This window comes from Pseudorca crassidens, chromosome 11 (assembly GCF_039906515.1).
Source record: "Pseudorca crassidens isolate mPseCra1 chromosome 11, mPseCra1.hap1, whole genome shotgun sequence".
NCBI lineage: Eukaryota > Metazoa > Chordata > Mammalia > Artiodactyla > Delphinidae > Pseudorca > Pseudorca crassidens.
In genome coordinates this window covers 102,016,442-102,030,368 of record NC_090306.1, presented here as the reverse complement: position 1 = coordinate 102,030,368, position 13,927 = coordinate 102,016,442, and the positions used below count along the sequence as shown (strand labels likewise).

Here is a 13,927-nt window from a genome sequence, read left to right as displayed (position 1 = left end):
CCAATTCAGGGACACAGGTTCAATCCCTGGTCCGGGAAGATCCCACATGCTGCGGAGCAACTAAGCCCGTGCGCCACATCTACTGAGCCCGCGATCTAGAGCCCACGAGCCACAACTACTGAGCCCGTGTGCCACAACTACTGAAGCCTGAGCGCCTAGAGCCCGTGCTCTGCAACAAGAGAAGGTATTGCAATGAGAAGCCCGCACGCTGCAACAGAGAGTAGCCCGTGCTCGCAGCAACTAGAGAAAGCCTGCACGCAGCAACGAAGACCCAGTGCAGCCAAAAATAAATAAAATTTTTTTAAAAAGAAAAAATAATTCATTTACCTTTAAAAAAATGTGACTGCACTTGGAGAGGTGATTCAGTTAAAAGAAGGTCATTAGGGTGGACCTTAACCCAATATGACAGGCATCCTTATAAGAAGAGTAGATTAGGACACAGACACAGAGGGATGACGTGTGAGGACACAAGAAGAAGATGCCCATCTGTAAGGCAAGGAGAGAGGCCTCAGAAGGAACCAGCCCTGCTGCTACCTTGACTTTGGACTTCCAGCTTCCAGAATCGTAAGACAACACATGTCTGTTGTTTAAGCCCCCCAGTCTGTAGAACTTGGTGGTGACAGCCCTAGCAGACCGATACGCACACTTTCACCCCACCTGGCTTGCCTCCTGTGCTCCCTCCTCTGTGAAAAACACGTCCACCAGGCAACTGCCCAAGCCAGGAAGAAGCTGAAGATTCCTCCAAATCCTTCTCCTCTGTGTCTTCCACAGTGGTCCACGGCCACACCTGGGCACTTGGACTCCTAAATAGCTCTTAAATCCATTAACTTCCTTCCATCTCTTCAGCCCCGCCCCCTCCCTGCTCCCACCCACTAGCCACGAAATAGGCAGAACTGCCAAGTTCAGTGTTTCTCAGGAGCTGTAGCCCCAATGAGCACGACCACACGTGGCCACCGCTGGGTGAGCGCTCGGTGGCTACAGCGTCCTGCATGTGGGTGCCACCCAGACGTTGCTTCCCAGGATGCCACACTCCTGTGGTATTCAGAAATCACACCAGGGACTTGGGCGTTACACCAGTTCACACGTTTTGCAGCCACAGAAGGCAATCGTGCTGTAATTTCAGAGTGAGGTGCTTAGGAGTGTAAGAGGTCCCTACTCTGGGCTCCTCTCAACTCAGAAATCCCCCCACCCTGGACTCAGACTGCTGTCACCATTAACCAGAAAACATCTCCTAGGAGGAAGTGGGAGGCTGAGGCCCCGTGCTCACCAAGCATCCCCCCACCAGGCCTTCCCTGGGTGCTTTGCCAAGAACGTGGCCTCTGGGTTCACTGAAATGAATGGAACGTCCGCAAGATTTATGTGTCTGCATGCTTTCTCCCCAGGCCTCGGCAGGCTCATTTCACACACACCCAGGACACAAGCACCAGGGGCACCAAACAAGTATGAAAAGAGACAGGCTAGAATCTTGCAACTATCAGATGTAGAAAGATGCTATTGACACAAATGTTAGGTTCGTGGTTTGAATCACCGATGGGAGCCTAACCCGGAATGCTGGTCAGGGGCGGAGAAGAGAGGGACAGGGCCCTTCCCTGACACTCACAGCCAGACCCTGCTCACAGCAGCCACACCTGTCTCCTAGGACCCACGCTCGACTGCAGGAGGTGGACCGTGACGGAGGTATGCAGTGAGAGCGGCAGGACCCAGAGGAAGGAAGGAGGGAGCTGCTCCTGAAAAGAGACCAAAACCACCGATGAAAGGTGAACAAGAGGTATTTGCCAGGCAGACCGGGTGAGACCGACAGCCTAGGCAAATGTCTCGTACGGGGTGGGAGGTTACGGTACCTCTGGAGCAGAGTACGTAGGGGCGCCCAAGAGCAGACGTGGCTGCAGGGACAGGCAGGAGGCTGACCATGGAGGGCTTTGGAGCCATACCCACCTGCTCTGAGGTTATACGGATGGATGCCCAGAGGATTGAGTGGAGTGATCGGGTCAGATTTGTGTATTTATTTACTTATTTATTCATTCATTCTTTGTTTTTGGCCGCACCATGCAGCTTGTGGGATCTTAGCTCCCCGACCAGGGATCCAATCTGTGCCCTCGGCAGTGAAAGTGCAGAGTCCTGACCACTGGACCACTAGGGAATTCCCAGATTTTTTTTTTTTAAAGAAGCTTGACCTCATGGTCCTTGTATTTTCAAATGACAACCTCAGTTTCCCCATCTCTCAAATGGGGACAATAATAGAACGTACCTCATGGGGCTGTGGTGCAGATTAAACGAGTTAATACAACTAGACATGCTTAGCCTCGTGCCCGGCACATGCATCGTAGCTACAGATCGGCATGACCTATTTTCTTGTCGTGTCACTGTTGTCATTGTTCGTCAGGCCCGGGATGGCAGGCTCAGGAGCACATGGCCTGCGCACTTGTGTTGATGGCCTCCTTGCTAAGGAAAGTCAGTGCTGCGCAGTGTGAAGCTGTTTACTGCACACGGACGCCAGGCCAAGGGGTGAATGGTGGCTTGGGCACCGCCCCCTGCAAGGTGGCCAAGCCGTGTGCCTGGACACGGGACCACACCCATCCAGAGAGCCAGCCGACACCCTTTTCCAATTTGCCAAGCCCTGCATTGGGAGAAGGGGCTGGGGGCTTTTCCTGATTCGTGCCTGATGTCCTGGGGTCCCCCTGGAGAGGTGCTGCCATTTGGGGTGAGGGCTGGAAGCGAAGAGGCATCTCAGAGTGGTGTTGGGGGCGGGGGCAAATTGGGAGGGAGGTCTGCCCCCTTGATTCCCCCAGGTCAAGGCCCCTTCCATGGAGGGGTCAGTTAGAGGCTGACCAGGGTCAGTTAGAGGCTCATGGAAATCCACATTAAAGGAGAACCCACAGAACTTCAGAAGTGAACGTTCCCAGGGTGTATCTCCTCCAGCCCCAGCCTGTGCGTCATGTTCAACACAGAACTTAGAGTCAAATAAACCTGTGTTCAGATCTCAGTGTCCCCAAGCCCCTGTGGCTGCGGCTTGACCCCCTAGGGCTCGGCTTTGTCATCTAGAACATGGTGTGATGCTAACAGCTCCCCTGCACAGGGTAGACAAGAGCCTGACATGAACAAACACGCAGATGGCAACTAGCATGGTGCCTGGCACAGAGCAGACACCCCAGAAATGCCAGCAACGTGCCGTCCATCCAAGGTGGGGGAAACATGCACGAATACTTTCCACCGATACCTAAAATATGAACGTCGAAATCTGGACAGAGGTTTATTTTAATTAGCTAGCAGTGGGAAAGGTTGCTTCAGGAATGTGAGTGCTTGATGATTTCCCCAGGTGGTAGGGAAAAAATATGAAATGACAAAAACAAACCGAGAAACATTCTTGAGGGAAAAAGAGACAGAGAGTCCTGTTAATAGCACCACCTAAATATAGAAAAGTGTATTTTTGTAGATGGCAAAAATGGTGCCCAAACCAGGGAAGAAAATGCTGGTTCTTCCCAAATTTCCCAGCTAGCTCTTTCTTGAATCCAGGTGGCCAGGCACATCTGGAAGCTCCAGCTGATGGAGTGTCAGTGTGTCCACCTGACTTCTGGGCACCGTCCAATGCAGAGGGACAAAGCTTAACAATTTTCCAACCCTTCCCATAAAATCCAGTAGAGCGGCCCGACTGGGAAACCTGGTTCTTTCTCACCTGGTTGGGGAAGTAAGATCTCACAAGCCACATGGTGTGGCCAAAAAAAAGAGAAAAACTTAAAAAGGAAAAGATGAACACGGCTCCACAAAGGGCCTTCCCCTTTGACCAATTTTGAGGCAGAATTTGGTCAAATCGCTTCACAAACATATGGGAGGCCTGGAGCCCCCCAAGCCCCTAATTGGGAACAGGTTATCGGAGACATCCGCCGGGAGTCGCCATGTGGTCCCCAACAGCGGCCTTCCCCGCCGAATTCTTTTGCTCTGATTCCCACATAAGCCATAACAACACCATGCAGAACCAATTACGCCCGGCTCCGAAGAGGAGGCCGCAACTCTGGTCGGGGTGGCTGGAAGGGGACCCCCTGGGACGGCCTCCTCTGCGGGGGGCCACCCTGCTGTCAGTTCTGTGACCCGTCTGTGCCCGGAGCCCGCGCCTGCCCTCCCAGAGGAAAACCCCACAGCATTTATCGTGAACTCGCTGAAAAGCTGGAGTGTTCCGTGGGTGACCAAGAAATTGATGACCCCAGAGCTGACCACCGGTCGGGAGCCGCTGTGGCATCAGCCGTTTGGAAAGGGTGGGTGGTGGGTCCGTTTATATTAAATGAGTGGACAGTGGGGACTTCCCCTTCCAGATATCCATTTACAGCTGCAGAAAGGCCCTTCAGTGCTGAATCCAAACGAGGTGTGGCATGGGGAGGGCGGGGTTTGGATGGGTGGGAGCTGCTGGGTGGTGGGAGCTGTCTGGCATCCGATTAAATAATGCATCCGAGTGCTCTATCAGCAAACATCTGCGGGTGCCAACGTCAGGTTCAAAGCCTGGCTCCACTGTTGACTGGCTGTGCGATCTTGGGCCAGCGACTTAGCTGAGTAGGGCCTCGATTTCTCACGCGCAAATAGGTGTAATCATAGTGTGCAGCCCACAAGCCTTTGTCAGGATTCAATGAAATAATCCAAGCAAAATGCTTAGGATACGGCACAGATGCAGCAAGCGTTAGCTACTATGAAGATTCTACCAGGGCTTCCCTGGTGGCGCAGTGGTTGAGAGTCCGCCTGCCGATGCAGGGGACGCGGGTTCGTGCCCCGGTCCGGGAAGATCCCACATGCCGCGGAGCGGCTGGGCCCGTGAGCCATGGCCGCTAAGCCTGTGCGTCCGGAGCCTGTGCTCCGCAACGGGAGAGGCCACAACAGTAAGAGGCCCGCATACCGCAAAAAAAAAAAAAAAAAAAAAAAAAAACCACACTGAGCTCGTTAGCTTTGTCCTTTGGGTGTCTTGGGCAGACTGGTAGAAGCCGGTTAGGGAAATGGGGATATGCACTCCCCCGGAAAATATTTAGTTCCTAGCTGCCTTCTAAGAACAAAGCAAAGGAGCAAACGCATCCAAGTTTGTTGTTCATCAGAGCCCCCTGAGGCTGCAACAGGTGGCCTCCCAGCACTCGGAGACACTGGTCCAGTCCCAAGGTGCCAGTTCTAGGTGAGGGGGGGGTTGGGCCAGGGTCATCTGTGCCCTGCACCGTGAGTTCCAAACGCAAAGCCCAGGTGAAGGGCTATTAAGAATTGGAAAGGGGGTGCGGGAGAGCTTGCGGCATGCCTCATCTGTCCGATGCCCAGCACTGCCCGTCTGCTGTCCTGCTAAGGCACTGGCAGCTTCCCCAGACCACAGGCATTGGTCCATCCTTTTGGCCTTTTCAAGGCTCAAGATTTTCTCAAGCTGGCCCTGCCCCTCTCTGCTCCCTCCTTCTGGAAACTTTCCTTTCAGTCATTCCTAACTACCCATCCTGGAGCCCCACCTGGCAGGGACGGCATCTGGGTCATCTCCATGTGCCAGAATCCTGCCACCAGACCATCAGTTCCATTATCCAGGACGTGGTGGACCGGAAGAAGGGGTACAGTCTCCCCCAGGGTGTCCTAGTCTCAGGGCAGTTTCTGGAAGGTCCCCTCTTGTGTTAAATCCTAGGTATGGGTTGATATTGTTGTTATTTACATTTTTCTTGGAAGGTGGGGTTCAAGTGGAGAAACCGATGGATTTGCACTCCAGTTCAGTTCTCAAAAAAGGCCATGGCCAAATGGAATCTATGTGGGTTTCTCCAAAGATCACTTTGGCTGGAGGGGTAGGGAGTGGCTGTCAGAGGTGGACAAGGAGAGGCTGCTGCAATGCTCCAGACTCTGGAGGAGGACCCCAAACCAGGACAGGGACCAGGGGGCTGGGGAAGAGGGGACCAAATCAGAGAGCAAAGGGCCAGCACTTGATTGATGTGAGAGCAGCATGGGCGGTGGACGGGGGAGACGGGGAATGATTCCCAGCTTTCCTGCCCAGGACGAGGTGGTGCCTTTCATCAGTGTGGAATCTGAATATAGCAGAGCAGTTCTGGAGAGAATGATGAGTTCAGTTTGGACGTGTTGAGTTTGAGATGCATGTGGACATCCAGGTGGCGAGCTCTAGTGGCAGACGAGAAAAGCTGGAGGTGGGTGCTGGAGGCGTAATCTGGGCTGTGGGGTATTTACTACCAGCTGGTGATGCCTTCCCCCCATCCACTTCATCCCAGTCTTCCTGATGCCTGGATAGAAGAGTGTTGCAACATCCCGAGGTGATTTATAGGGAAAACGTCTTGTGTGTTTGTTTCTCAGCACTGCCTTCCAAGTGGGAATCTAAAACCCCACATTCTGATCCTAAGTGTAATTTCCAGTCATTTCCACCGACAACATTTGGTTCTTATTATCAAAAGATACTCACACAGATGTAGCATTAAAAATCTTGGCTTCGATGGATAAAGAAAACAAGATAATCTAAAGTACTGCAGCAACTCTCAGACATTTACGATTCCAAGAAATGGTTGTTGGATAACTGCTCTAGAATATCCACTTTCCAGGGTGTTTCTGGGTGGAAGAAAGCCAGCCCTTTGGTAAATTTCAGGCCGTTCATCTGAACCTTCAATCAGGAATGTCCTAGGGCCTTAGATGGTGAATTAGGCATGGGCCTTTCCCCTTGGTGTCTCCTGACCCGACACACATCCAGGCACACAGACAATGCTCACTAAGGGTTTGTTGACTGAAAAAAGAAACAGCTGAATACCGTAAGTCAGGACATGCTAGGTTTTCTCATTTGACATTTCCTTTCAAAGGTTCCGAGGGCTTAAATTACAGGGAAAGGAAGCTTCTGTAAGTCAGAAATGGAAACATATTTATGCGGAACTGATGTTTTGAACTTTAATGGAGAACTTTATCTTTCCTGTGTCAAATTCTATATTAGTGGTTTGGGGTCCCCTCAAGCATCGGTAATTAGTAGAGGGCTCCTCGTTCGTGAGTCCTGGTTATCCCCAAAGTATATTTTTTATGTAGTAATAGCTAACATTTATGAAGTACTTCTTACGTGCCAAGCACTTTAACAAATTATCTCGTTTAATTCCCACAACAATTCTGGGACGATGATATGCTTATTATCCTCATCTTGCAGTCATGGTGACTCGGCCATTTTTCCAAGGGCCCACGGCTAGTGGGAGGCAGAGCTGGTATTTGAGCCTAAGGAATGTGACCCCGCGGCCCAATTACTGACTGTTCCTGTTTCTGAGCCAACGGTGAGCCGGGGGTGGGTGGGATGGGCCTTCACGAACATTCATCTGCTTATTCCTTTCGGGAACCCTGAGACATAGGTCGTGTTCTGAACCCTCTCTACAGCTGGGGAAACTGAGCCTCACAGAGGTGAAGCCGTGTGACATGACAGAGGCTGAACCTGGGGCCAAGGACGCCAGCATGCCCCTTTGTCTTCCCACCGGCCCCAGGACTCTGCTCCTCCCTCTGTAGCCCCTGATTCTCCCCAGTGCCCGAGACTTAGTCTCTGTTAGACAGCAGGTCTCCATCGGGTCTCCCAGGGGCACCCAGGCTGAGAGGGGTCAGCCTCAGCCCTGGGAACCTCCAGGACCCTCCGGGGCCTCAGTGCAATTGTGGCCGCACCATGCGCGGCTCAGGGGGCAAAAGAGATGGACCACGTGCCGCTAATACCACGTGAAGGGAGCCTGGATCCCGGTACCCGTCCTTCCTTTCCACATCTCCCGTGCTGTTCGTCCCGTGCACACGGCCACATGAACAGAATCGAGAGACTGATCCAATCCCGTCCCTCTTAGGAGGTTTGCTTGCTTAGCAGGTCTGAGTCAAGGGAAGCCTCTCTTCCTCCCCGTGTGGTGCCCCAGGGACCAGCCAGTCCCCTGCCCCACCCACCCAGCCCAGGAGAGAGGACTGGGCTCCCCGAGAACAGCCTGAAATCATCCAGGATGCTGCCAGCTGCGGCTCGAGCACCCAGAGCCCATTCTCACTGTCTGCCCTCCACCGCATCGTGGTGTCATGGGGTCCAGGAGCGGCGGTTCACGGAAGCCTCTGTGCACCAGGCCTCTGCCCATCAGCCCAGCAAGGTGAGCAGGTTTATCTCCAATATACAGATGGATGGCGGAATCCAAAGTGGGCTTTGGGACCACACAGCGCAGATGCCCATCCCGGCTCAGTACTGCCTGGCTTTGAGCAAATCCCTTCACCTCTCGGAGCCCCAGTTTGTTCATCTCATCAGCAAAATGGGTGCCCTCCAGGGGTTCTTGACCTGGGCCCACAGATGCCTGAGAGATCCTTGGAAAGGGTGGAGGGGGTTCCATAAAAGAGGATGGGGAAAAGTTACCTCTTTATTTCAACCAACCTATAACTGAAATGTGGCGTTTCCTTCCACCATGAAGGCACAGAGCTTCCAGAGGAGTGTTAGTAGCCCCTGTGACCTGTCATCAATTAATGGCTGTGGCTACTTCGAAATTACAATCACTGGGCTTCCCTGGTGGCACAGTGGTTAAGAATCCGCCTGCCAATGCAGGGGACACAGATTTGAGCCCTGGTCCGGGAAGATCCCACATGCCGCGGAGCAACTAAGCCCATGCACCACAACTACTGAGCCTGTGCTCTAGAGCCCACGAGCCACAACTACTGAGCCCGTGTGCCACAACTACTGAAGCCCACACGACTAGAGCCCGTGCTCCGCAACAAGAGAAGCCACCGCAATGAGAAGCCCGCGCACCGCAACAAAGAGTAGCCCCTGCTCGCCACAACTAGAGAAAGCCCACGCGCAGCAACGAAGACCCAACTCAGCCAAATAAGTAAATAGATAATTAATTAATTAAAACAAAATTACAATCACCATTAGATCTGTCACCGGTCTTGCTGTTTAATGCGTTAATTTGTCAGTGCCCTTCCTGAAGTGTGTGTCTCAGAGGAAAGGAGCCCTCAGCTGGCCAGCGGGGTCTGTCTCAGCTCCCCAGCTACGTGAGGTCCCTCTGTGCGCACAGCCTGCCCGCCTGATCGGTTAAACCACCTGTCGCCCAGCGTCTCCTGCATGGAGGGGAGGGTTTGAAAAAGGACTAACTCTTTTTTTTTGATTAATTGAAGTGTAGCTGATTTACTATGTAGTGTTAATTACTGCTGTACAGCTAAGTGGCTCAGTTATACCTGTATATACATTCCTTTTCATATTCTTTTCCATTATGGTTTATCCCAGGACTTTGAATATAGTTCCCTGTGCTATACAGTAGGACCTTGTTGTTTATCCATCCTATATACACCAGTTTGCACCTGGTAATTCCAAACTACCAATCCTTCCCTCCCCCACCCCCCTTCCCCCTTGGCAACCACAAGCCTCTTCTCTATAGGATTGACTCTTTAATGCCCAGTGCAGGCCTCTCCTGGTAGGCTCAGCCCAACATCCTTTCGGAGGAAGGCATCCATTTTGGTAACAGAAACTCCTTCAAACAGTTACTCGGTTCCCAAACCTTGGCATCACCCTTGACCCCTCTTCCGATCTGTCATCATGTCTATTTGCTCCATCTCTAAATTTGTCCAGAGGCATGTCACTTCTCTCCACGTCTGCTGCTTCACCCGGGTCCAAGCTACCATCGTCGCCTGCCTGGATCATTACCGCGGGCTCCCTGATCGGCTCCCAGCTTCATCATTGCCTGCCCCACCCCCCCGCCATGCTTGTCTCACCACAGCAGCCAGAGAAGCCATTCAACATGCAGGTCAAACTGTTCCTCGCTAAAAACCCTCCAGAGGCACCAGTCTGACTCCCAGTAGAAGTCACAGTCCTTGCAACCTGGACCGTCACTGAGAATCCAGCTCCCCCCACCCCTCCCCCTCCCCCACTGTGCTCCAGCCACGCCAGCCTCCTGGACCACCCAAGCATCGTCCCTCCTCAGGACCTGTGTGCTTGCTGTTCCCTCTGCCTGGAAAGGTTTTGGTCCTCACACCTTCAGGTTCTTCTGTCAATGTCTTCTTCTTGCTGAAGCCTTCCCTGGGGTAGTGGGCACTGTGACGTGCGGTCCTGACCCCTCTTCAGGAGCGAAGGACTTGTCCCCTGGCTGCTGGGAGGTGCCCTCGGCTCTCAGCCCCTTTGAGGACTGTCTCAGCTGAAGAAAACCTCCTGTTCAAGCACATGCATCCTTCCAAGGCAGCCTCATCCGATGCTGGTGAACATGGGGGATTTGAGACAATTCTGAAGGCTCATCTGTGTCCAGAACTCCATGGGGCGCTGGCTGAGTTCTTCGGCTTCAGTCACAGCTCAACTCCTCCCAAAGCCCAATCCTGCTTCCTTCCCTTCCTCCTGCCTATGTGGATTCCAACTGTCCTCCCCAATAAATACCCCCACGCGAATCCCCAAATCAGCATCTGCTTCCCCGGGAGCTCAGTTATCCCGGTCACCCAACCTAAAATCGCAGAGCATCTCCCCAAATTCACACTCCCTCCGCCTTTCCTTCCCTGCTCGTCAGCACCCATCACCACCTACAACCACAGATTCACTTGTTGATTGTCTTTCCTCCCACCAGAATGTAACCTCCATAAGGACAGGAACTTGTTTTGCTTTGGCCTTTCATTGCCCAGAACAGTACCTGGCGCCATAATCGTCCACTCAGAATTTGCTGAGTGAACGAGTGAGTGAACAGCTACACCATCCTTGACTCGTAGTCAACAAATTCCTCCAAATCCTTTTCTCACACTCTGCCGACTATGACATTCCGAGTTTGTGTAATTGATTTCGGGGCCTGATTCCAGATCTCGACAACCTGTCACGGCTACATTCCACCCTGCTGATTGTGTCGGTCCTGCTTCTGACTCTAATCCCCTGGAGAACTGAGAAGCATACAGTTTGGAGCTTCGTCCAAGTCACCACCAAAAATGCTGCACAGAACAAAGTGGCTCTCACAGCCATATTCTCGGTAGCATTTCTGTCTGCTTTTGTTGATCTTATCTGCGTACTGATTTGCTTGTTTATTTCCGTCCCCTCGTTAGCCTACACATCTTGGTAACGGCTGCAGCCCAGGGCCTAGCACTGTGCCTGGCATATTACAGGCTCTTGATACACAAGCATCAGATGAATGAACGGCTCTCCCCCTTACAGAATGTGACTTTGAATCTGCCAGAAGAGGCTTTCGGCATTAATCCGTGAGTTACCAGGGTTGGGATATGAGCATGAGGGTCGTGTTGTGCTGGCCTCTTGGCCCTATCACCCCCAGGAAGTGGATGTCACATTTCCACACCCAGGCCTCGCTGGTTAGGCTCTCTGGCCCCTTGGGGCACCTCTCAGGGACCACTGTAGGGACATGCTGCCTGGTACTCCCTGTGGCTCCCAGGAATGCTGGTCCTTGGACTTCCAGTGCCATCCCCCGGATCTCTAACAGAAGCGCCGCGGAACTGAGCCGCGGATCTCTCTGTTATCAACCAAGCCACTATGATTAGGAAACACCGTGTGCCTGGACTGTCATTTTCCCCACACTGAGATTTTCCCCAGCAACTCCTCAATCATCACACAAACAAGACCCCGGTGGGTTCACCCACTTGCTCTCTAGACGTGTCCTGAGTATGTCAGAACACTGGGTGGACCTGCTCAGGCTCAGGCTATGAAACTCACGCCCCACACATCATCAATCTCATTCAACAAATACATGTCATGTACCGTTCAAGGATCCGGGAACAGTAGCGAATAAAGTCAAGTCCCTGCCCTTTAGGAACGTACATTTTAGCGGCGGGGGGTCAATATACACATCAGGTGATATATGCCATGGAGAAAAATAAAGCAGGAGAGGAGGGAGGCGCCATGGAGGGGGGGTGTTGCCCTTTTACTTAGGGGGCAGAAAAGGGCCTCACTGAGAAGGTAACTCTTGAGATGAGTCCCTAAGGAAGTGATACAGTTGGCCACAGGGATACTCCGAGAAAGAGGATTTTAAACTGAGGGAATAGCCGGTGCAAAGGCCCTGAGGCAGGAGTATAATTGGCATGCTCAGTGGAGAGCAGGGAAGTGAGGACGGCGGAGCAGAGTGAACAAGGGGGCGGGGGCGTGCGCAGGAGAGGAGGTGGGAGAGACCGCAGACAACGGGGTCAGATGGGGCTCAGAGACAACTGGCTCCACTCTGAGTGAGCTGGGAGCCACGGGAGGGTTTGAGTGAAAGGACAGACAGACAGTCTGACTTGCATTCTCACTTGGTTTCTGGGGCTATTGTGTTGAGAAGGAATGTGCAGACAAGGGGAGAAGCAGGGGTACCAGTGAGGAGATAAGGGCTTGGACAAGGGGTTAGCCATGAAGGTGGTAAGAAGCAGTCAGATTGTTCATATACTTTGAAGTCCAGCCAACAGGATTTGCTGACAGCATTGGACGTGGGATGTGAGAAAGAGAAAATCCAGGGATGAATCCATCCTTTTTGGCCTGAGCAGTTGGAAGAATAGGATTGCCATTGACTGAACTGAAAAAGAGTGTGAAGGAACAAGTTTGGGATAGAGCTGCTTGGACACATTCATTCTGACCGTCTGTTAGACAGCCAGTTGAAGCTATCAAGTCGGCATTTGATGCTGAGCCTGGGATTCAGGGCCAAGGTCGGGCTAGAGAGATACGTTGGCAAGCTGTCCCCCATCTCCAGTTTCTGGGGTTCTGCTAATCATACTTCCGGGCACTCTGTCGGGGGTTCAGCCTGTGGGACTTGGGGGTCAACGCCTGGCCCCACGTGTAACTGGCTCCAGGACCTTGGGAAAGTCAGTCCCATTCTCTGAGTCTCGGTTCCTCAACTGGGAAATAAAACTAGCAATAATACACTAGTTTCATGAAGGTTTTAATCACCGAATATAGGCTGTGCCAGTGTTGTGCTGACCTCACAGAGCAGCAGCCATGGATGCCGTTATATTTTGCTGGGCGTGTTTATTGTTGTTGCAAACCCACTGCCCTCTGGGCCTCTGGTTAACTCTGAGCCATGTCCCCCTGGCCACAGTGATGGGGACCAGAGATGGGGCCTTGACCTCCGCACTGCTGATTTGAAAGGATGTCCTGGTCTAATCAGACTCCCTGGGCATGAATTTGAGTTGGGGATGAGGAAATTGGGGCCATCAGTGGTGGGTCTGGAGCCGAAAGGCCATTCTGGGTCACTTCCCATGTGAGCAAGCCAAGGACAGAGTGACCTTGAGTGAGAGACTTCGTGGTGGCTGGTTGGATCCTGCTGTCATCCCAGGGAGGCCCAGATGGCCGTCAGGCCTGTGCTCAGCCTCCTTGAATTCCCACTGGACATCCAGCCAACAAAGGCGTATCTGTTGAGCCCAGGAGCCTCAATGGGAACCTTACGGGGTGATGAGTTCACGGCTCAGCCTGCTGTGGAGGAGATGGGCCCGGCTGCTTCTTTCTCCAATGGGCTCTGGAATGTTCCGTCCCCAACAATCGTGGACGATGGGGTTGAAGTCTCTTTGGGCGCTGTTAAAACAAGTGTGTTTTGAAAGCTTTCTAGAACTTCTGGTAAAAAGCAAAGAGCCGTGAAATCACAGGCATTCCATTTTCCCACATCTCTATCCATGTCCACATTCTGGGGCCATAACCAGCACTGGGAATTGGCCACGGAGGCACTGGATTCATCCCTCGCTTGGCAAAAGGAAAGAAGGAAGGCAGGGACTGCGCTGGTGGCGCAGTGGTTAAGAATCCGCCTGCCAGTGCAGGGGACACAGGGGTTCCAGCCCTGGTCCGGGAAGATCCCACATGCCGCGGAGCAACTAAGCCCGTGCACCACAGCTACTGAGCCTGCGCTCTAGGGCCCGCGAGCCACAACTACTGAGCCCACTTGCCACATGTACTGAAGCCCGCGCACCTAGAGCCTGTGCTCCGCAACAAGAGAAGCCACCGCAATGAGAAGCCCGCGCACCGCAACGAAGACCCAACGCAGCCAAAAATAAATAAATAAATATATTTTTTAAAAAAAGAAGG

General features: G+C 52.7%; 1 long non-coding RNA gene across 2 annotated transcripts; it reads left to right on the top strand.

Moving 5' to 3' along the window:
* Positions 1-1,409: 1,409 nt before the first annotated feature.
* On the top strand, positions 1,410-12,015 carry LOC137202593 (uncharacterized). Of its 2 annotated transcripts, none has more exons than XR_010932696.1 (5): positions 1,410-1,510; positions 1,640-1,757; positions 7,127-7,247; positions 7,814-8,078; positions 8,391-12,015. It is a non-coding gene; the product is annotated as an uncharacterized lncRNA (long non-coding RNA). The 2 variants fall into 2 exon arrangements; XR_010932695.1 differs by having other exon boundaries at positions 7,794-8,078.
* The last annotated feature ends 1,912 nt before the right edge of the window (positions 12,016-13,927 follow it).